Source organism: Podarcis pityusensis (genome assembly GCF_964106645.2).
Source record: "Podarcis pityusensis genome assembly, chromosome: 7".
NCBI lineage: Eukaryota > Metazoa > Chordata > Lepidosauria > Squamata > Lacertidae > Podarcis > Podarcis pityusensis.
The window spans coordinates 61,153,458-61,176,947 of NC_138031.1; the positions used below are offsets into that span (position 1 = coordinate 61,153,458).

General features: G+C 44.5%; 2 long non-coding RNA genes across 2 annotated transcripts in view; one reads left to right on the forward strand and one right to left on the reverse strand.

Moving 5' to 3' along the window:
• LOC308482311 overlaps nucleotides 1-20,242 on the reverse strand; it is a 34,487-nt gene extending 14,245 nt beyond the window's left edge. Inside the window, exons 1-2 of the long non-coding RNA XR_013989202.1 lie at nucleotides 19,650-20,242; nucleotides 800-889 (exon numbers count right to left, since the gene is read on the reverse strand). This is a non-coding gene — a long non-coding RNA (uncharacterized lncRNA). The remainder of the gene's footprint in view (nucleotides 1-799; nucleotides 890-19,649) is intronic.
• On the forward strand, nucleotides 19,364-23,255 carry LOC308482315. Its single transcript, XR_013989208.1, has 3 exons — nucleotides 19,364-19,490; nucleotides 20,423-20,537; nucleotides 20,883-23,255. It is a non-coding gene; the product is annotated as an uncharacterized lncRNA (long non-coding RNA).
• The last annotated feature ends 235 nt before the right edge of the window (nucleotides 23,256-23,490 follow it).

Here is a 23,490-nt window from a genome sequence, read left to right on the forward strand (position 1 = left end):
TTCCACCAGCTGTCTGTGGAGCCTCTGGCATCTTTCAGACGCTTCTCTTCCTCCTTGGAGCAGAGGAGGACAATCCACCAGCCTCTCATGCAGATGTCCGATGAATCGCAACCATCCGAAGGCTGCCACTGTTGGAATTCTGCCTGGGTCAGAGGAATGTGCCACAAGCGTAGGCACCGGCAGATATTCCTGTCGACCTCCCCGCGTCTCCCAACCTCTGCTGATAAGCAGGCGAGGTCCGGCGATTCTTCTCAGATGTATGAGAGGAACACACCGTTCTTCCTCTCTCCCCTTTGGTGTCCCCAGGGAGGGGAAAGAAGCAGACAGAAAACTATTTACATCATTTATTTCTGCCTCTTACATCAGTACAGAGAATCATGTCTGCACTCAACAACAGCAAGAAGAAAAACTCCTCCCAAGTACATCCAGTACGGGTCATATGACACACACACACACTGAGCTAACATCCGGTGCTCAGTACAGAATGGACTGCCCCTTTGTTCCCATGGCAACAGTCACAAACATCCTGTCTGGCTTTCCAGCCACAAGCAGCTGGCTGAGCTGCTAAAGCCTTTGCTTGCTGCAGCATTGGTGCTTTATGGTAACAGTTTTCACAAGGAAGGATAGAACCCATTTTAGTCTGAGATGTGTCACTCCTGCTTTCATTAGCAAAATTAAGAAGAGAGCCACTTTTAAAATCAGATGTACATTGTAATCAATTCCTCCCCAACCCACGTCTGAATTACAAGAGCAGGAAGTGCAAAAAACAGTTTCACATGATAATCCTTTATACACCTACTTGGGAGGGAGCCTGAGCCCAAGTGAACTCAGTGAAGCTTACTTCTGAGTAGAAAGGAACAGAGTAACATCTCTTTAAGGAATATTGCAACTATAAAAATAAATGAACAAAATGAACAAAAATCAGATCACATTGCAGATTAGTAGCCAACTTTATATCTTACTGGTCTGAAGGGAAATGAGAAGAGGAAAGAAGTAGAATATTTCTGAGAAGGGAGAAAATTATAATCATGTGGTGTGCAACAGGGTGGTGGAAGATCTAAATAATTAAAATCCAAAATTAGCTGTTATGTACTGAGTTGAATAGGATCCAAACTGCAGCAGTCTGATTGGTCCTGGAACAATAGGATTCAGAATGCAGCAGTATGATTGGTCCTAGAACAATGCAGCAGTATGATTGGTTGGCAGGAACCACCCAATCATGCTCCAGATAGAAGTGAATCCACAACCTGATTGGCTTACAGTAGAATTCCAGAATTAGCCAATCATGTGCAGCCCATTGTGTAAATAATGTATATAAAGCAGATACTTTGAGGGGACATTCATTCATTCCTCCTCACCACTATGAGCTGAATAAAGAGCATGAAATCACTTTGCGACTCTGAGTATATTTCACTGGCGACGAGGATGGGATCCCGCTGAGCTGACTGCCACACACAGCACCACAGCACCGCCACCTGCTGCACCGCTGCCTCGCACTGTGTATCCAGGCTTCAGCTCCGGGACACAAGGAACTCAGAATGGCAACCGACAGCAGCTTCTCGCAGTTCAACCCAGCATCTGGAGACTGGGAAGCGTATGCCTCCCGTTTCACCTTCCTTCTAGAAGCCAAAGGGGTCACCGACGAAGAAGACTCCAAGAAGAGGGCGATACTCTTCAGCGTCTGCGGAGAGGAGACGTTTGAAATCGCCCGGGCTCTCCTTGCGCCTGAAGACGTTGCTACTGTTCCATACAAAACAATAATGGAACAGCTGAAGGGGCACTTTTCGCCGCAGCCCTCAGTGGTGGCTCGTCGAAATGCCTTCTACACAAAGCGGAAAGCCCCTGGGGAAACCATAACTGGGTTTGTGATATCTCTCCGCCAAGCCGCCCGGTTCTGCAACTTCTCAGAGCTGGAGAACATGCTTCGTGACCGCCTCGTCGGTGGCCTGAAGGATGAGAAGCTGCAACGACGCCTCTACGCTAAGAAGGACCTAACGTTCCAGGTCGCTCTGGAGGAGGCCCTGGCAACAGAAGCTGCCGAGAGGTCGACGCAAGAGGCACGGCCGAGCCTGCCGTCCCAACCGAGGGTCCACCACGAAGACCTCACCAACGACTCAGGATCCGACAGGGAGGAGGTGCACCGAGTACAGCAGCGCACTCTAGCAGCCCACATACCACAGCTGCCTCGACGAGAAGAAGGGAACTGCGCAAGCTGCGGGGAGAGTCACGAGAGGAGGACCTGCCGTTTCCGCATCGCAGAGTAAAGGCAGTGCAGAAAATCGGGACACATCGCCCGGGTGTGTCGGGCTCGGCCCACCCGACGCCAGGCATCAGATGACCAATCCAAGAGCCCCAGGTCCTGGGGCCCAACGCACCAAGGCAACTCGACGGAGCTCACGGACTTCCAGGTATACCAGTTGCCCCACCCCAACATAGAGAAAATTTATGTAGAGGTACAGATAGAGGGGGCCCCATGCCGCATGGAGCTTGACACGGGTTCAACTCTATCCATAATCTCGGCAAGGACCTTAAGGAAACTGTGTCCTACTGGGGGTCCCAAACTCAGGCCGGCCCCATTCACCCTCCGGGACTTCCAGAAACGTAAGGTCCCCACAATGGGGGTGGGGACCTTCAGGGTGCAATACCGAGGGCGGACGCGGCAACTGGACTTGCTTGTGGTCAAGGGCCCCTACATTAGCTTACTGGGATTGGCATGGTTTGGACCACTGGGGCTAGCCGTCACCGGGGTGAACCACACTAGCTTACAAGTGGACGTGGACGCCATATGCAAGGAATTTCTGGGGGGTTCGATGGGAAATTGGGACAGTATACGGGGCCCCCCCATTGCCCTACAGCTTGACCCCGCAGTACAACCGGTCAGGCTCAAGGCCCGCCGGGTCCCGTTCGCCCTGAAACCCCGTATAGACGAGGAATTGGACCGGCTCGTGGAGCAAGGAGTGCTGGAGCCGGTGCCTAATGCCCCCTGGGAAACCCCAATCGTCACACCCGTCAAGCCTAATGGTTCGGTCCGCATCTGCGCAGACTACAAAATGTACCATAAACAAGGCCCTCACAGCCCATGCATACCCAGTGCCAGTGGTCAGCCATGTCCTTGCCACCCTGGCTGGGTCGAAAATTTTTGGCAAGCTGGACTTGGCCCAAGCATATCAACAGCTGCCAGTAGATGAGGCCACAGCAGAGGCACAGACGATTGTGACGCACAGAGGAGCGTTCAGGGTAAAGCGGCTGCAATTCGGTGTCAGTGTGGCACCAGGCATATTCCAGAATCTAATGGACTCTCTCCTTAAAGGGATTCCTGGAGTCATCCCCTTCTTCGATGATGTGTTGATTGCCGGGCCCACACCAGAGGAGTTTGAGGACTGCCTCTGCACCGTTCTGCAACAATAGGATTCAGAATGCAGCAGTATGATTGGTCCTAGAACAATGCAGCAGTATGATTGGTTGGCAGGAACCACCCAATCATGCTCCAGATATCAGTGAATCCACAACCTGATTGGCTTACAGTAGAATTCCAGAATTAGCCAATCATGTGCAGCCCATTGTGTAAATAATGTATATAAAGCAGATACTTTGAGGGGACATTCATTCATTCCTCCTCACCACTATGAGCCGAATAAAGAGCATGAAATCACTTTGCGACTCTGAGTATATTTCATTAGCCATAGAGCCGCTATGCAATTCCAGTGCTGTTTCCCATGGTGTATCCTGGGCAGTGGGGAAATGTCCCTCTGGAATATAAATTTTCAGCCACTCTTTACTGGTGGTTTTCTGGTGGCTTCATACCTTTAACAAGGTCTGGGTTCAGACATCATGCTAAGCTACGCAGAAACCAATGTTTATAAACCAACTATAAACATTGGTTAGTGAGTGCCTATTAACCATTGTTAGTAAACCATAGTTAGTACACAGTTTCAGACAATTGTTTTTAACTGGGGTTAACAAATGCATAAATAATGATTTAGGAAACCAGAAAAGATTGTCTGAATCAGGCCTAAGTTATACTCAAGGCTCTAATGAATGAAGTAGATAGAAGAATTTATTTAACACAGTATTCAAATTAGGAGCATCATCATAAGGTTAGGTGTATGGTTCTGCTTTTGAATGTCACACAGTACTTAAATATCACCCTGCATCTAACTTGAAATGTTAGATAGCGACATTACTAGTCTGGCATTCATTCACTTCTTCATCCACAGTTTCCATTCTAGATTCCATATACAGTGCATGAGTGTTTTGGAAATTACTGATTTGCTAACCACCATGTTAACACATTATGGAGGGAGGAGAAATATATTAAAAAATACTCTATTCACACACACACGTATCTTCTTTTAATTGCCTTTAGAAAAATTCTTTGCTTCACATATAGTCATTCATGTTATCTCATACTCTCCAACATTTCTCTAATGAAAATAGGGATGTTCTATTCCATTGTTGTTGTTGTTACCCTGCCTATCTGACTGGGTTGCTCCAGCCACTCTGAGTGGCTTCCAAAATATATTAAAACATAATAAAACATTATACATTTTAAAAAACTTCTGTATACAGGGCTGCCTTCAGATATCTTCTAAAGATTGTATACTGTAGTTACTTATTTCCTTGACTTGGGGGTCACATAACTCCATGCCCTTCAACATTTCTCCTATGAAGACAGGGACATCCTAAGCAAAAGCAGGACATTCTGGGATCAAATCAGAAACTGGGATGGCTTCTGTAAATCCGGGACTGTCCCTGGAAAATAGGGACACTTGGAGGGTCTGTTATCTTACTGTATATGGCAGAATCATTTCTATATTTGACCCTCAGTCTAACAGGATGACCAAGTGCACTGGAGGGAAGTCTCCTGTACCAGAAGAGGGAATTTTGGCAGGTACAGCTTGCCATGGTGTAAGACTGAGAAAGGCTGTGCACCTGCTGCAAAAATCTCTTTCACGGCTCTTAAAAGGTACAGCAGCCCTGCCTTCCCCCTGCCCAGCTTCACCTACTCTATTCCACAGCAATCTCAAAGCTCCCCTTTTGTGTTTGTGGGCTACATCACTCCTAATGCTTTGGCAAGGCATTTGCAGCCTAACAAATAAAAAAAGGTAGGGAGCTTCATTCATACATTAAACACTGTGCCCACCAAGCTGCATTCATTGTTTGGTAGGTGTTTGCTGTTCAACTGAAGCAATTTGCTTTTTTAAAAAACAGAAAACTAAAACCCTGCAGGTTAGATGCAAAGGCACATTTAGCATTTAACTTCACACATAGTTTGGCCCTCCATGTCAATACAGTGGACGCTCAGGTTGCGGACGTGATCCGTGCGGGAGGCACATTCGGAACCTGCAGCGTTCGCAACCCGCAGCGCCGCATCTGCACACATGCGGTTTGCAATTTGGCGCTTCTGCGCATGCGCCGAAACCCAGAAGTAACCCGTTCCAGTACTTCTGGGTTCAACGCAGTGCGCAACCCAAAAACATGCAATCTGAAGCGTCTGTAACCTGAGGTATGACTGTATAAAGGAAAAGCAGCAAGACCAGTAACTTAGCTTGCTAGTATTATTCTTGCAGACAAGAAGTTGGAGGGGCAGGGACTTATCCACTTTTCACTTTGGATATCTGGCTAAACTGGTAATGTATTTTTAAAAAGTAAGATTTCCTTTAAGCAGGGGTTGTTCAACAAGAGCAATTTAATTCTCTATCCCACCTTCATTATGCACTCAAGCTTTTAAAGCCAGGAAATGAATTGCTAATGCCCCTCATAAATCTCACACTGCCCAAATACTCCAGGTGACCCCGGGACAAGCGATTCCTTTACTTCCTCACGCTTCTCATGTCTGTCTGCCTCAGCTTCTCATCCACCTTCAGGCTTGAGAAATTTTCTGTGAAAAGGAATGGTAGCACATAGTTCCCCAGCTCTCTCAAGAAAGGATTAGAGAGCCTACAAAAGTTAAATTTAGGCTGCAGTGCTGTCCCCTGGCTTATCTGGAAGAAGTCTTCATAGGAAAGAGTGGGACTGATGTCTAAGGAAAGAAGGGTATGTGGTAAGGGTGTGCTTGCTTCCAGATCTGAAGGATGCTTAGTTCTTGCAGATCAAACAAGTGGCCCTCAGGAAGAACTCAATAAATTGTAAAAGGTGCCCGTCATTAAAGTATTTCCATTCTGTGCGTACAGGATTGCAAACCTAACTAGTCTTCCCCACTACAAAACTGGTGACAATGGGCCTTGTGAACAAGACTGTAACAAGCACATGTGTTTACTTCCTAGAATTCAGTAAGATCTAGATTTAGGAGGGATGTGCAAGGAGGGGTGTTCATCAGAAAATATATGAAAGAAAGGGAATCAAGTGGGAAAACCAGAGGAAGAAGAAAATAAATGGCCAGGGTCTTCAGGGTCAGGAGGAGAGAGGAGCAGGTGGTGGAGCAAATCAGGGAGGTTTAATGAACTGAGTGGCTTGTCCCTAACAATGGAGGGGGAACCTAATCTTACACTTGGATCTGTACACATATGGACTTACAATAACAAATAAGTGCCACAATGGAAATCAATCCATCAGCGCCATCTAACAGGGTGGACAGGAAGGAAAAGAACCAGACTGCAAGTTTGCCTTCCTTCTCATAAAGAAAAGAAAAGAAAAGAAAAGAAAAGAGAACTCAGATAAAAGTAAATCTGTTTGCATGTATCCATTTCAGTACTACTTTTTTTCTTTTCTTTTTTTGCATTTGATGGCCTTTTCACTATAATTTCTTGCTTTAATCAGTCTCACTAATAGCACCATTAGGAAGTCTCAATGGACAATAAAAACCACCAGCTTTTTTCTGGAACGAATCCTGCTTGTTTACCATTTCTTTTCTTCTTTTTTAAGTAAATTTTTAAATTAGTTTTTCAACATACTCCCAATAATAGCCAAATTATAACAACAATTAATTCCCAAAATATACAATTATCAAAGTGCCAATCAACTTCCAATTAATACATTTTAGATAAAAGTGGCTCCCCACATGGTGGATTGGGTGCATTTCCAATCTTATATCACTGTGTTCCATAATCTTTAATTAATGTCAGTTACATTTCAGTTATAATAATAATCCCTTAGTCAACAGCTACATAATTATTTCCATTCATGATGTTACAATATATAAATGTATAAAGCTTCAAATGAGGAACTCAAACTATTATCTTTATTTTGTCCTGCATGTGAAAACTGTTATATCCATGGAGATTCCTTCTGTCCATATATGGTGTTGTCTCTTTCCCTTCTCAGCTGTTGTTTTCTCCCATCGTGGTTTGGGGTGGAAGCCACGGAACTGAATCTTGAAGTTTCTCAGAGGTCTTATCCATGTGTCGGCAAACTAAGGCCTGGGGGCCGGATCCAGCCCACAGACGGTCCAGGAATCGCCGCGTGGATTGGTGTGGGGATTCTGTTTGTTTGGGCTGTGCCATGTTTTTTTCTGCGCCGTTTCAATTCCCCCCCACACACAAAGTGGTGGCGCCTCCTCCCTCCCTCCTCCTGGCTTTCCCCCGCCCTGCCTAGAGGAGGAAGGGGGTGGGCTTTGCTTGCAACACAGGGGCTCGTCCGGTGCTTTGGAGAAGGGAGGGGAGAGTTGGGGGGATTTTTTTTCTCTTCAAAATATAGTCCGATCCCCCACAAGGTCTGAGAGACAGTGAACTGGTCCCCTGCGAACAAAGTTTGCTGACCCCTGGTCTTATCTCTCCATCCCTTGCTTTTATGTCTCAGAACAGGCAACAGTAGCTAGAAACCATTCTGTCTCACTAGTAAAACATGTCGCAGATCTTCACCATTTTCCCCTCAGCCTAGGAAAAGATGGGCAGTTTTCAAATGTGCTGAAGATTTAATACTCCTTTCCAACTCCCAGAATCTCTGCAACATTCTTATCACAGCCCCCAAATTCTTTTCCTTCCAGCAAGAGATTTATGGCCCATTTAACTTTATCTCAGATTACATTCAGTCAGTAGCACATACAAATCTCAGTCTCTTTTCCCTTGTCTGTTGTTTTTAAACAGAGGTGAGGGGAATTACTCTGTCTTTCCAACACAGCCATACTTGAGCTTCCCCTCCCCCTCCTTTCTTCATTTCAGATCACATGCAGTTTAGCTTAGCTCTGAGGAGTTTTATCCATAACCAGCACCTGGTGTGAAGTCTGGAGCCAGAGTCAGGAATGTAGCAGGGGATGAGCCAGAAAGATTTCCCACACTAGAGACTGATGACCTCAAAAGGGTGGTATGAACCTGCCAAAGGTCACTTGGAGACTTATATACATAGCTGTTCTGCTACTAGATTATGTGTTAGATTCATGTTTGCAGGCAGGTTTTTTCTCTTCTCCCCATCAGACCCAGGTAGGCCATTTCTACTGAGTAGACCCCTGACAAGAGAGACATCTGGCAGCGAAACAGGCACTTCTCTGGCAAATCTTGGCTTCCTCTATGGTCCATTGCTGTCTTTACTCTTGACATCCACAGGAAGATGGGGGAGAATTGGGGATCAAGACAGTGTTCAGGATGGGAGAGGGCTTGGAGACCCCAGGCAAGGCACTCCAGAGATGGGTCTCTTCAGGCTGTCTTTGAACTACTGTGAGTTCCTTCTGGTCTTCTATAGGATTGGGGTTCTCTGTAGGTCCTTAAGCCTTTTCATCAGAAGAGGTCTCTCCATGGTCTGGGTTAGACTGAATCCTGACAAATTTTATCTCTCTGTCTTCTATTTTAAATTGATTTGCCTCTGTGGTTTTATTTATTTGCTCTTGGCTTTGGCTTAACTGTTATGATCTTATTGTACTGTTTTTATTTGTTGCTTACATTGCCTTTTTATTCTAATGGTGTGTTTTTTTATGTTGTCAGCCCCCAGAGAACTTTTGTTATAGTGTGGCATATAAATCATGTAAATAAAAAAATGTCCATGTGTGCAACCCTCCTACTTCAGGTTTTTCTTAGGAAATATGTTATTTGTTACCCTTTTCTTTAACTAACAAATGTGTGACATGCTCGATATCAATCTACTCTATTAGGGACTTGGATTGGGCCTCTGCCTCTCTCTAAATTTACCTCACAACTCAAGCCCAGATTGAATATTAGAAAGCAGCAGAAAAAATTTCAGTCTTGCACTGTTCTGATGAATCAACTAAATTATGCTTTGAGCCTATGGAAAGCCATGCCTGGGCTGACAGTAATGGATAGAAGTCTCACTGGCTATGATAAGTCAGCACAGGTTGACTGAAATAACAATGCTGCCATGTGCTCTAAAGGTTGTATGAAATTAGTCAGGCAACATTAAATGTTGAAGCTGTAACTAAGTCTAGATGAATGTGAATAGGCCAGAAGAATCAAATGACCAACAAGTCAGTCAACACCCATGTAAAAAGTCTACTCATGCTGACTATGCTAAGAGCCAATGTAGTCCACTGGGCAAAAGGATACAAGTGAATCAGAGCGCCACACCTGTTCTGATCAACTACCTGTGTTCCTATGGCAAAACTCTGAGACTCAATATACCATCTGAAAAACAGCACACTAATCCCATTTAAAAGTTATCCTTGGGTATCTGTGATCAAGTGCAATGTAGAGTTCCATAAATCCTTGGCCATTAATACAGCAGCTCAAGCTACATAAAGAAAAGAGCTATTACTGTTTGGATACACAAATGAAAGAGCTGTTTCGGCCAAACTCAGGTGTTTGAACAAGTAGTTGCCAATTAAAGTAATTCAAACAAATCTCTTGTTCCTTTAGGAAAGAGCAGCAGAAGGGCACATGCAAAAGAATTCTGTGTAGGCACCATCACATCAAATAAGAAGAGAACAAAAGGGAGACCATTCTAGCTATAGAGTAACTGAAGAAGCTAAATAGCAGAGCTATAAAAAAACACAAGGAGTCACTAGTATATTTGCAAATTTTTAGCAAACACTAATATAAATGATAAAGTTGATTGATAAAGTTCACTAAGCAATTAAACAAGACCCTTTTCATATCAAAGTCATTTTAGCTAACCAAACTGAAGAAGAAATCATCTCTGATTTTTCCCACATCAGATACATTTCTTTGCTGCTGTATTCAAACTTCTTCTCTAAGCCAAATGGGTGTTTAGCATGGTCAGTATGAAAAGCGTTATCCCCAGTGGGAAAGGGATGTCTGAATTAAGTTTTTCCACACTTGAAACAATGGCAATAATGTGATTGGTAAGACAGATGTGGTGCAAGAGCCTGTGTGATGTAGCAGTTAGAGTAGGATAGGGAAGTAGGTTCAAATATTCACTCAGCCACAAAATTCATTGGATGACCTTGGGACAGCGATGTTCTCTCAGGAAAATCTATGCTGAGGTAACCTGAGTGGTGCTCTTCAGATCTTTTGGACTCTCATCAGCACCTGCAAGGATGGCCAATGTTCAGAAATTATGGGACTTGGAACCCAAAACTTCTGATTAGCATGACATTGACCTTCCCTGACCTACATCACTGGGTAGTTGTGAGGCTAAGATAAGAGTTAGAAGCTTGTATTCTGTCCTGGAAGGGTGAGATACAGATGTAATAGTACCTGAATACTATCAGCTTGAAATTCACAAGGCATATGCTATCAGAATAGTCCATTTGATTTACCGTGATTTTCCAGCTTTTTGTTTAAAATGAAAATTTAACATAATTATATATATACAGTGGATGCTTAGGTTGCGAACGTGATCCGTGCTGGAGGCACGTTCACAACCTGCAGCGTTCGCAACCTGCAACGCCATGTCTGTGCACGCGCGGGTCGTGATTCAGCGCTTCTGCACATGCGCAAAATGTGATTTAGCATTTCTGGGCATGTGTAAGCGCCGAAACCCAGAAGTAACCCGTTCTGGTACTTCTTGGTTTGGCGCGGTGCGCAACCTGAAAACGAGCAACCTGAAACGTCTGTAACCCGAGGTATGACTGTGTGTGTGTGTGTGTGTGTGTGTGTGTTCATTAAACACACATAAAATGCTGTAGGGATGTAAAACCTGTGACCCTCTATATTTTGTTTTGGACTCCAACTCCCTCCAGCATCAGCCAAGATGACCAATGAGTTGTAGTCTAACATCTGAAGGGTTCCACATCCCTTGCCATACACAAAGCTCCTGCTTGTCTCTTATATTTCCCTTCCCTTTCTGTAAAACAAAACTGTTTTAAATTATGGTTACCAGACGTCCCCATTTCCCAGGGTCAGGCCCCGGATTTACAAATCTGTCCCCGGACAAAATCCGTCCCCAGAATGTCCTCGGATTTCATTTAATGTCCCCGGATTTATATTTTAAGTGTTGTAGATTTATTAGTAGGGAATGAATGTTGCGTGGTTGGTTCAACGGCACAAGACACGCCATACATATGGGGACTTCTGGCAAGGCAAAATGGCGGGCGCCACAGCAGCGAGCAGCTCCTGAAGCCAGCAAGAGCCAACTGTTCTACCAGGGCTTCTAACACTGCTGCTGCCACTGCCGAAGGGGAACCGCTGACCCCCCCCGCGACCCAAATCGAACCGGGAGCAAGAGTGCCCAGCCACCCGGCCGACTGCCCAGTGGCACTCCGGGGCCAGGAAAACCCCGGAGACAACACAGGGAGAAGGAGGAGAGGAGAAGGAAGAGAGAGAAAGAGGAAGGAGAAAAAAGAGGGGAGCCCTGACCTTGCCGCACCACTGCCACCACTGCCGCCGCTGAGGAGAAGAGGTAGGAGAGCACCTAGAGGGCAAGAACACATGGCTGAGCCCAGGCCTGACCCAAGCCTACTCCATGGCGGCTAGCGCTCCAAAAGAGCAAGCTGGGGCCCAGAGGGAGGATATTACTTCTTTTTTATAAAAAAAACAAACCAAAAACTTTTTTTTTTTTTAAATCTCCCCTCTTTTCAAAAAAAAAAAAAGTGTCCCCGGATTCTTTGGAAAAAAATCTGGTAACCTTATTTTAAGTCCCCCCCCCAGCTACCATTTTCTGACAGGAAATAGAGCCATATCATCTTTCTGCATTACATTTAACTGTGATTCAGCAGCCAGTGGGACTTGCCAACTTAATCCGGCCCTAAGAATATACATGTAGCACTACAGGGCAAAAGAGGACACTGATTTGCAAAAAATGTACACATGCTAATTTATATAAGGAGATGTGTGTTGTTGGTTTTAACTATAATTTAAATAGAAATACTACATCTCACCAGAGCAGGGAAGACTGTGACTAACTAGGTGGACAATATAAAAAAATCCTTCCAGTAGCACCTTTAAGACCAACTAAGTTAGTTCTTGGTATGAGCTTTCGTGTGCAAGCACACTTCTTCAGATACACTGAAACAGAAGTTGCCAGATCCTTCTATATAGTGAGAAGGTGGGGAGGGGTATTACTCAGAAGGGTGGTGGGAATGGGAGATTGGCAGATAGCTGGGATGAGCCTGCTGACGACTCTTAACGACTGTAATGGGTCTTACAGGAAAAGGCAAGGGGTGAGAAGGTGAGAAATGGCTTAGTCATGTATAATGGGATAAGAATCCAATGTCTTTGTTCAAACCAGGTTTCTCCATGGTTTTAAGTTTGGTAATGAGTTGCAATTCAGCAGCTTCTCTTTCCAGTCTATTTCTGAAATTCCTTTGTAGTAAAACAGCTACTTTGAGATCTTGTATAGAATGTCCTGGGAGATTAAAATGTTCTCCTACTGGTTTCTCTGTTTTGTGATTCTTGATGTCAGATTTATGTCCATTTATTCTTTGGCGTAAGGTTTGGCCTGTTTGTCCAATATAGAGAGCTGAAGGACACTGTTGGCATTTGATGCCATACACAATGTTAGATGATGAGCAATTGAATAGTCCCGAGATGGTATGTGTGATGTTGTTGGGGCCAGTAATGGTGTTGTCCGGGTGTATGTGGCAGCAAAGTTGGCATCTGGGTTTATTGCAGGCTCTGGTGCCAGTGTCCGTGTTAAGTCTGGTTGTAGTATTATTGTGGGTTAGGAGTTGTTTAAGATTGGGTGGCTGTCTGTAGGCAATGAAAGGTCTTCCTCCCAGGAAGGAAGACCTTTCATTGCCTACAGGGAGGAAGACCTTTCATTGCCTACAGACAGCCACCCAATCTTAAACAACTCCTAACCCACAATAATACTACAACCAGACTTAACACGGACACTGGCACCAGAGCCTGCAATAAACCCAGATGCCAACTTTGCTGCCACATACACCCGGACAACACCATTACTGGCCCCAACAACATCACACATACCATCTCGGGACTATTCAATTGCTCATCATCTAACATTGTGTATGGCATCAAATGCCAACAGTGTCCTTCAGCTCTCTATATTGGACAAACAGGCCAAACCTTACGCCAAAGAATAAATGGACATAAATCTGACATCAAGAATCACAAAACAGAGAAACCAGTAGGAGAACATTTTAATCTCCCAGGACATTCTATACAAGATCTCAAAGTAGCTGTTTTACTACAAAGGAATTTCAGAAATAGACTGGAAAGAGAAGCTGCTGAATTGCAACTCATTACCAAACTTAAAACCATGGAGAAACCTGGTTTGAACAAAGACATTGGATTCTTATCCCATTATACATGACTAAGCCATTTCTCACCTTCTCACCCCTTGCCTTTTCCTGTAAGACCCATTACAGTCGTTAAGAGTCGTCAGCAGGCTCATCCCAGCTATCTGCCAATCTCCCATTCCCACCACCCTTCTGAGTAATACCCCTCCCCACCTTCTCACTATATAGAAGGATCTGGCAACTTCTGTTTCAGTGTATCTGAAGAAGTGTGCTTGCACACGAAAGCTCATACCAAGAACTAACTTAGTTGGTCTTAAAGGTGCTACTGGAAGGATTTTTTTATTTTGACTATGGCAGACCAACACGGCTACCTATCTGTAACTAGGTGGACAATGTGCCTGCTCTTCAGGTACCGTTGACTTTGGTACTTTTGCTCTCCCTTCTCAGGGGTTTTTTAATCTTTAAACCAAACTTGGATTGGATAGTCATTCAAACAGATGGTTCTCCTCTGCAAAATAAGACACTTTGCCACCCTAGTTTCTGGCCAAACATCCACAAACAAGAATTGTCACAACACCACATTGAATTCAAGAAACATTCTGGGACTGTGAAATAAAGGACAGTTTATGTTGATTGTCCAGATTTGAGCATTATTTATCTATTAATCCACTTTTCACCCATTTGAATTAGACCAGAATAGCGCGCGCACACACACACACACTTGAATTTGTATAGGTCTTTCCTGTTCATACCAGTAGGTGTTCCCTTTTGTGTTTGTCCCCACCTTCTAATCTGTGGATTCTATTATGCTCATCAAGTACTGACAGGGCATGCAAACAGATAGCTGCATGCACACCTTGTTGTTGTTTTAAAAAATCCCCACCCAGGAAGTGTGCAAAATCATAGTTAGGCAATTATAATTTTTCCGCACACAGTTTTTAATGTGGGTTGCTTGTGCAGTTTTCTAGTTTTGTGCAAATCAGAGGGATCAAAAGAAAATATGCAAAAGGCTTTGCTCTGGTCAGGAGCGTGCCAAAACAGTTAAAAGCATGGCCAGAAAAGAAATGAAAGCATTGAGGCAGTGGCATGGAAAGAGGAGTAGCAGAAAGTGATGATTGTTCCACCCACCCCAAAACACTGAAACAAATTGTCTGCTACCCAAAGTGGAGCAGATTGGAACCTGATTTCCCACAGTTTATCAGATTATCCTCATATCAGTTAAACCTGAATTTACAGCAGGAAAGCGCTGAGATTCACTTTGGCTGAGGATAATGTCATGTGGACTGTGCAAATTAAATGGGAACGCAAACAGCTGCAAACACACAGTAAATTCGGGTGTGGACAAGTCCATTCTGTGAAAATGTTCTTACACACAAGGAATAAAAAATGAAGGCACCAGTTATATTCTATGGATATTACATGCTCAGCTCTTCAGAACACAGGTTCCCTCAAGCAAGCTCATTTCTCCTTAATGGGGTGCAAGCTTACAACTTTCAAGCAGATCTTTTAATTGCAGTACGGCTTTAGCTGAGTTATAGCAATGGAGCATTATTTTTTTAAAAAAAATCAGCAAGTAAGGCAGAATGACTTTGGAAGCACAAGTAAGAGATGCATGGATGAATCTGTGCATTAAACATTCCTCTTCTCCCCCCGCCCCCGCAAAAGAATCTGGGTTACAAAAAAAACACAAACCAGAAAAGGAAAGGGAGCTAATGTAGGAGGGGGGAGAGAGATGGGAAGCTTAACTTTTATTTATTTTTGTGTGATCATTTAGATTACGGTGGGGAGTGGGGGGGTGGGGGAAGTATTAATGTATAATCTTTTCCCTGTGCTATACAACACTGCCTGCTTTTAATTTGGTATTAAATTGAAACACTCATTTTGAGTGGCTTTGAACGGCAGCCAAAGCCTCTGCTTGCATTGTGTTGGCAGCTGGGTAGCCTTCTCAGCCTTTTATTCCCCCCTCCCTCCTCTCCTTCTTCATCTACCATGCCTTTTGCAGACAACTGAATGCACTTGTCACAATTCCAGGGTTTTAAGCTTTGCCTTGTCTTCAAGTTGACATACCAACTGACTGACAACACAGGTGAATTGGAGGGCTGCCCTGACTGCTGAAGTTTGCACACTCTTTATACAAATGCCACACTAATTCCTAACAAAATGCCAAAGCCATGAACATCTTGGCTCAGTTGTCAAGGCGGCACAAGAAGTAGAAAACCTGAAATGTAAATAGCAGAGGCACATTTGGGGTAGGGGGAACCCTGGCTTTAGTCGTTTGCTATCTTGACAGGTTTTTGGAAGCTTTCTTGCAAGTTCACATGAGGGGAAGGCACCCCAAAGAGGGATACGGTACAGGCCAAACTCTGTTGGAAGAAGCAAACATCCACTTCAATTAGCTGGTTATTCCCTTTTTATTGTATTATAAACTTTCTCTGTAGGCTACTCACAAAACAGTTGAGGTAGAGGCTTGGGGGGGGAGGGGCTGCCTTTATTTTAGACCATCAAAACACAAAGTTTTGTGAAGCTAAAGAATTCATCGCAGCTTCGACCCTTTCTCTTAATTATTAGCATTCACAAAACAGCGAGGGTGTGGGGGGGAAGTGGCCTCTTTTCAACTGGGCTGTGAAGGGAGCTCTGCTTATCACAACAGGTGCACAGGCCACTCACAAAACCAGAAGCAGCCCAACATTGAAATGCTAAGAAATTACTTGTTCTCTTTGTCAGCTGCTCACACAAGCAGTGTAAAGCCTACTTGGAAGGAGATATTGTGTCCTTGTAAAGGACAGAAGGTGGGAGGGGTGTGTGAAAGGTTACGACTGAAAAGGGGTGGTGAAGGCTAGAGGGAAGGGAGGAGAAGATGACAGGCAAAACTCAGCAGGCTGTTTTCAGAGGACATTTGAAATACAAAATAGGGAAGATGGTAGATTAAAATTGGGCTGGGCTGGTGTAGGAATATTTGAGCTTCCAAGCAATACCAGATTCTGGTTAGCCTGATGTAGGGTGCTACATATTCCTGTACCAACAGATAGTCTCCTAATTAAAGGTAACATCTTTCCTAATTTTGTATACAGTACCTTCTTGCAAAACTACAACAGCAGCTGTCTATTGCAAAAAGAAATGGGAAGATCTTCTCTTTTAAAAAATGCACACCAGTGTGTACAAGATCAGAATGACAATTTTACTATTTATACCCCACCCATCTCACTGGGTTGCCCCAGCCACTCTGGGCAGCTTCCAACATATATTGAAAAATAATAAAAGTTTTTTTTAAAACTTCCCCATTTAGGATTGTCTTCAGACGGCTGGGGGGGGGACCTCCATACCCTCCAACATTTCTCCAATGAAAATAGGGCCATTCTAAGGAAAAGCGGGACATTCTGGGATTAAATCAGAAACTGGGATGGCTTCTCTAAATCAGGGATGTCCCTGGAAAAAAATGGGGAACTTGGAGGGTCTGATACAGCCGGTTAACAAGGAATAGCTGCTCTGCCAGGAAAGGAATACACCATAGCCTACGACAAGCAAATATAAGTGAATGCTGCAGACTTTTAAAAGCTGAGGATATTATAATGGAGAGAGTTGAACTGCATGGCACAAGGGGGTCACAAGTATCCAGTCCCGTTCTAGGGCAGCGTTACTCAACGGTAGGCCGGGACAAACCGGTGGACCGCTTTCAGGTAGGCCTCACTTGCCTTGCCCCTCAGCTGCGCCACAACCTTTTGCTTAGACCAACAGCAGCACCGACAAACTCCTTGCAATCTGAGTAAAGGTGGGCAGGAGACGGAAGTTCAGGGGAGTGGGAACAGAAGAAAATAAAATAATAATAATAATAATAATAATAATTTATTATTTGTACCCCGCCCATCTGGCTGGGTTTCCCCAGCCACTCTGGGCGGCTTCCAACAAAGATGAAAAATACACTAAAATGTCACATATTAAAAACTTCCCTGAACAGGGCTGCCTTCAGATGTCTTCTGAATGTCAGGTAGTTGTTTATCGCTTTGACATCTGATGGGAGGGCGTTCCACAGGGCGGGCGCCACTACCGAGAAGGCCCTCTGCCTGGTTTCCTGTAACTTGGCCTCTCGCAGTGAGGGAACCGCCAGAAGGCCCTCGGAGCTGGACCTCAGTGTCCGGGCAGAACGATGGGGGTGGAGACGCTCCTTCAGATATACTGGACCGAGGCCGTTTAGGGCTTTAAAGGTCAGCACCAACACTTTGAATTGTGCTCGGAAACGTACTGGGAGCCAATGTAGGTCTTTCAAGACCGGTGTTATATGGTCTCGGCGGCCGCTCCCAGTCACCAGACTAGCTGCCGCATTCTGGATTAGTTGTAGTTCCGGGTCACCTTCAAAGGTAGCCCCACGTAGAGCGCATTGCAGTAGTCCAAGCGGGAGATAACCAGAGCATGCACCACTCTGGCAAGACAGTCTGCAGGCAGATAGGGTCTCAGCCTACATACCAGATGGAGCTGGTAAACAGCTGCCCTGGATACAGATTTGACCTGTGCCTCCATGGACAGCTGTGAGTCCAAAATGTCTCCCAGGCTGCGCACCTGGTCCTTCAGGGGCACAGTTACCCCATTCAGGACCAGGGAATCCTCCACACCTGCCCGCCTCCTGTCCCCCAAAAACAGTACTTCTGTCTGGTCAGGATTCAACCTCAATCTGTTAGCCGCCATCCATCCTCCAACCGCCTCCAGACACTCACACAGGACCTTCACCGCCTTCACTGGTTCTGATTTAAAAGAGAGGTAGAGCTGGGTATCATCCGCATATTGATGAACACCCAGCCCAAACCTCCTGATGATCTCTCCCAGTGGCTGCATGGTCTGGTCTTAGCGTAACTCCTCCTCCTACCCGTGATCACTGAGATCGGTTGTCCCAGTGCATCCCCCCCCCCCCCCCGTGGAACATGCCCCAGCCATTTTGTTGGCTGGGACCCACTCCCCGGCAGCCCTGACCCCTCCCCTTAAGAACAAAATAACACCTTAAAAAAAACAATAAAACAATACAAACAAAAAACAGTAAAAATTACAAAAACATAAAATCAAACAAATTCCCAGGCCCAATAAACATCCATCCCACCCCCACCCCCCACTTACAAAAAATTCAAAAGAATTTTTTTAAAAACATTTTAAAAGCACTCTGCACCCCTCCAGCAGTAGCAGCAACTGTCCTAGTGAGGCCCATCAGGCCCCGCCCCGGGCCAGGTGGTAAGCGGCAAGAGCAGGGCCCTCAGACACTCACCCAGGAGAGTCCTCCTGGGCAGCAGAGCACAGCAGTCCCTGTGAGGCTTCAGGCCCCGCCCTGGGCCAGGTGGTAAGTGGCAAGAAGGAGCAGGGCCCTCAGGCACTCACACAGGAGAGTCCACCTGGGCAGCAGAGCACAGCAGTCCCTGTGAGGCTTCAGGCCCCGCCCTGGGCCAGGTGGTAAGCGGCAAGAGCAGGGCCCTCAGACACTCACACAGGAGAGTCCTCCTGGGCAGCAGAGCACAGCAGTCCCTGTGAGGCTTCAGGCCCCGCCCCGGGCCAGGTGGTAAGTGGCAAGAGCAGGGCCCTCAAACACTCACACAGGAGAGTCCTCCTGGGCAGCAGAGCGCAGCAGTCCCTGTGAGGCTTCAGGCCCCGCCCTGGGCCAGGTGGTAAGTGGCAAGAAGGAGCAGGGCCCTCAGGCACTCACACAGGAGAGTCCTCCTGGGCAGCAGAGCACAGCAGTCCCTGTGAGGCTTCAGGCCCCGCCCCGGGCCAGGTGGTAAGTGGCAAGAAGGAGCAGGGCCCTCAGGCACTCACACAGGAGAGTCCACCTGGGCAGCAGAGCACAGCAGTCCCTGTGAGGCTTCAGGCCCCGCCCTGGGCCAGGTGGTAAGTGGCAAGAAGGAGCAGGGCCCTCAGGCACTCACACAGGAGAGTCCACCTGGGCAGCAGAGCGCAGCAGTCCTTAGGAAGTTTCTCCCTTCTGAGGGGAAAGGGCCATAGCAGGTATCGAAGGAAATTAGAAAGAGAGGTGAATGGTTAATATTTATTATCATCAATAAATGTGGTTGTTGTTTTTAAAATTTGTGGAATAGAAAGGAAAGGGGTTATAGGAGGAATAAGTGATATTATTATTATTATTATTATTATTATTACTAGTAGTAGTAGTAGTACAATATTTATATCCCACCTTTCCAAGAACTTCATGGCTTGAGTGGGTATTTGAACCCAGGAAGGAAGGAAGACACTGGCAGCTTTTCTTTTCTTTTCTTTTCTTTTCTTTTCTTTTCTTTTCTTTTCTTTTCTTGGTGGAGGAGATGAGGTACAAGCTGAGTGTGAAAGGAGAGTGGGAGAAGAAGTTGCAGGAAATGTGTAACAGCCCTCTGAGAGGAAAAAAATACACAGTGGTACCTCAGGTTACATACGCTTCAGGTTACATACGCTTCAGGTTACAGACGCTTCAGGTTACAGACTCCGCTAACCCAGAAATATTACCTCGGGTTAAGAACTTTGTTTCAGGATGAGAACAGAAATCGTGCTCTGGCAGCGCAGCGGCAGTGGGAGGCCCCATTAGCTAAAGTGGTGCTTCAGGTTAAGAACAGTTTCAGGTTAAGAACAGACCTCCAGAACGAATTAAGTTCTTAACCCGAGGTACCACTGTAAAAGGAAATAAAGCCTTCTTCAGTTAGAGACTCTACGCCAGCAAATTCAATACCTCCAGAGCAAATGGACTTAACCTGAGGAAAGCTGAAATATGGAACTCTTTGCCACAAGGAAGAAAACAGCGGCCAAAAACCTTACCTAAGTCATCCTTGGAAATGGCTATCAGTAGACAGCCTGCTGGTTTTGCCATCTCTGCTTCCGTTTTTGCGACTGGCTCTGCGTCTGCATCACCATTTTGTGGTGATAACAGAAGGTAACAGCTTGCTTCTCTTCCTCATAAGATTTGTATTACTTCCCCAGGCCTTGAAAAAGTTGTGCTTCATCCCTGTTGCCTCACTTCCTGAGAGGGAAACCAGGCCCCTTCTCAACTCTGATCCCTCAGTCGCCTCGCAAATTCCAAGCTTCAGTCAATAAGGTAAGTTCCGTTACAGATATTGTTATTGTCGATATTTAGAGCATTTGGGGGCATCCTAACATTCTGGCATAGACTACCATTTAACTACAGCTATGTTTGGCCAGTAGGATATTTCTGACAAGACACAAACGACATTTCAGTGGAACTACACACACTGTCCATAAATGATTATGTATGTGCCTCCTGCTGATGAGCCTAATATCTGACGTATTGTTTGCCTTGCACTTTTCTGTCCTCTAAGAATAAAACATCAGAAGTGACTCCAAAGTGATGTTTTCAATCTGCAGCCTCCTCCTCCCTGGATTCTCTCTTGAGTGCTGCATAAATTTTGTTATGTCTTTCCAGAGCCTGACATTGCTTTACATCTGTTGAATCTTAATTTCCGAAGGATTATGTCCCTGTTTATTTTAAACCAGCTATGGAATTGTGTGCAAACCAGTCAGCCTCTCAGATAGCAGCAGTTGTTCCTGGAACAACTCTCTTAGAAGGCATACCATGAAAATACCCCACCACCACAACAAAACAAAACAAAACAAAACAAACAACAGCAGCAACAATAACAACAGCCTCATAGTGGGAGAAAATGCTTTTTTGCTTGGCATTATGAAAACAGAACTAATATTTTATGGGCCAATATTAAATTGAGGCAAGAAGAAATTCAGGCAGAAATTCCTAGCATCAGGAGAAGGGACTCATAGGAAATCACTTCTCTTTTGCAATATGAAAACCACACTGAGGAGGCCAGCACTGACATGGAGAGTTTATTTGGAGACTTGGATTGATCCATAAACCCAGAATATATTTCCTGGTGTGCCAATAGGATTATCAAACAATCCTTAATCATGGCTACTGTGAGGCCAGAACACTAGGTCATATCCAGCTGTGTCGTTCTGCTGTTGGAAGGCTCTTGTTGGATGCTGGAGGCCAGGGAGCAGGAATGTTTCTTAACTGTTTATTATTAAATACTTATTGCATCTTTGCTGAAAGGGCATATGCTCAGATAATCTTAATTAAGGACTACTGAGAGTCCTATTGATACTATATGTTATTGTCAATATTTTCTCTTCTAGTTAAATCATTGACAGCTATTACATCCTGTGTTCCTAGAAGTTGCATTTGTATTTTAGAATGAGAATCCCAGAGTGATGCAAAATTAGATACTAATTTTAGCAAAAATAGCTCTTCATAAAATATATGGTTCATTTCGTTATTGTGCCCTGTGTGCTTTTTTCTTTTTAACTCCCATGATGCTGGAGCATGTCACCTAATATTTGTTTGCAATTGAAAGCATTTCGTTTAGAATAGCATCACTGTTAACAACTGCCACTACAAATATATCAGTTTTAAGGCATGTCTTCCCTTTGCCCATCAAATCCTGAAAATGTAGTCTGGTGGGGATACAGAGAAATTCTGTTAGAGATCATTAGACTACATCACAGAACCACGGTTCCTTAGCAGCCAGTTTAAATCTCTAGTGTGGATAGTCTTTTGTGGAGGAAGACCACAATCCAATAAGCAAGCATAATTCTGTGCTGGATTGTGGCCAAAAAAATAATTACATGGAAATGGTTGGTGATGTTGGTGTAAGCAATTTGCTAAGCTAATGACACACCCAGTTTAATTGATTAATAACTAGTGATTGAAAATTAAAAAACAAAAGTCAGAAAAGAAATTGCAGCAGTTTAAGAGACCCATCCTGAATAGAATAAATACAATGTTTGAATATCTGACCGCAGGTATCAACTATATTTTCCCCTAAAGACCGTTATACAAGAAGAGCCCTTTTAAAATTGGCTAACTTTTAGCAAACATTCAGTAATCTCTGTGAAATGAATGGACAGCTTTGTTGCTGTTATGGGTTGATGCAAAATACAGGTTTAGAATCACATATCCTGCATCTTTCTTTGGATGATAAATTTTCTAAAATAAGACCGGCTGTTGGGCAACAAAACTGCAGTTTTATTGTTGAACATCAAAGCAAAATGAATGCATTGTTCTATGTTTTACAGTTCCCTTATGGTGCTTAAACAGTGCTAAGGGGCTACCCCCTCATTTGGCTAGGTTTTCATACTAAAATAATCAAGCCAACACTTTTCTATTTATATTTTAAAGAACTTGGAATTAAGTGAAATTCGGAAATCATACACACACTTGGCAAGAGAAGCCTGCACTGCAGTCCTTCAAGTCTTATATGTAACAGCCTTCTGCAGAAATGCCATCCATAGATGTTTACTGAATCAAGTACTACGTCTTAAAGATTTACAGCTTTAATGGAAACCCAAATTTGTCACTGTAAAATATAAATATAAATATGCCTAGATTATATATTCCATTTTATAGGTAATGTTTTGGGTGTTCACATAATTCACATACGGTAATTCACATATGGGTTTACACATATGAGAAGTTCTCCAACCTCTCTCACCACCAAGGAAACATAACAAGCAAATAGAAAGAGAACCTACCCAAGTGACGCTGACACAAAACCCCCACACATACACTAGGTGAAAGAACATAAGCTTTAGCACCCCACCCCCCCTCTCCCGTTTGCCCTCTTTTCTTCCCAACCCTATACTGCATATAGCACCAATGTCTCACAACAAATGTAACTGATCTGTAGAAAACACAACCTGAAGAAAGAGACAATGCATGTGCTTTTGTAAACAAGGAAAATCTTTAATAAAAATTGTTTAAACATAAAAAACATGGGAAGTTCTTGAGGCATCTTACAACACCTTTAAAACACAAATAGGCAATGGTAGACTAGAGGGGAGTGAATATGTATATACATCTGCCCCTAGTTCTCCAGTGTTCCAACAAGTGTCACTCTGCAGCTGAATTCATGGCCTGGAACTGACTGTGCTGATCTGAAGTTGCTGAAGTCCATTAAAAATCCAAAGGTGCAATGTATGGAGCTTACAAACTGTGCCAAAGAGCTCCTGCAGGTAATTAG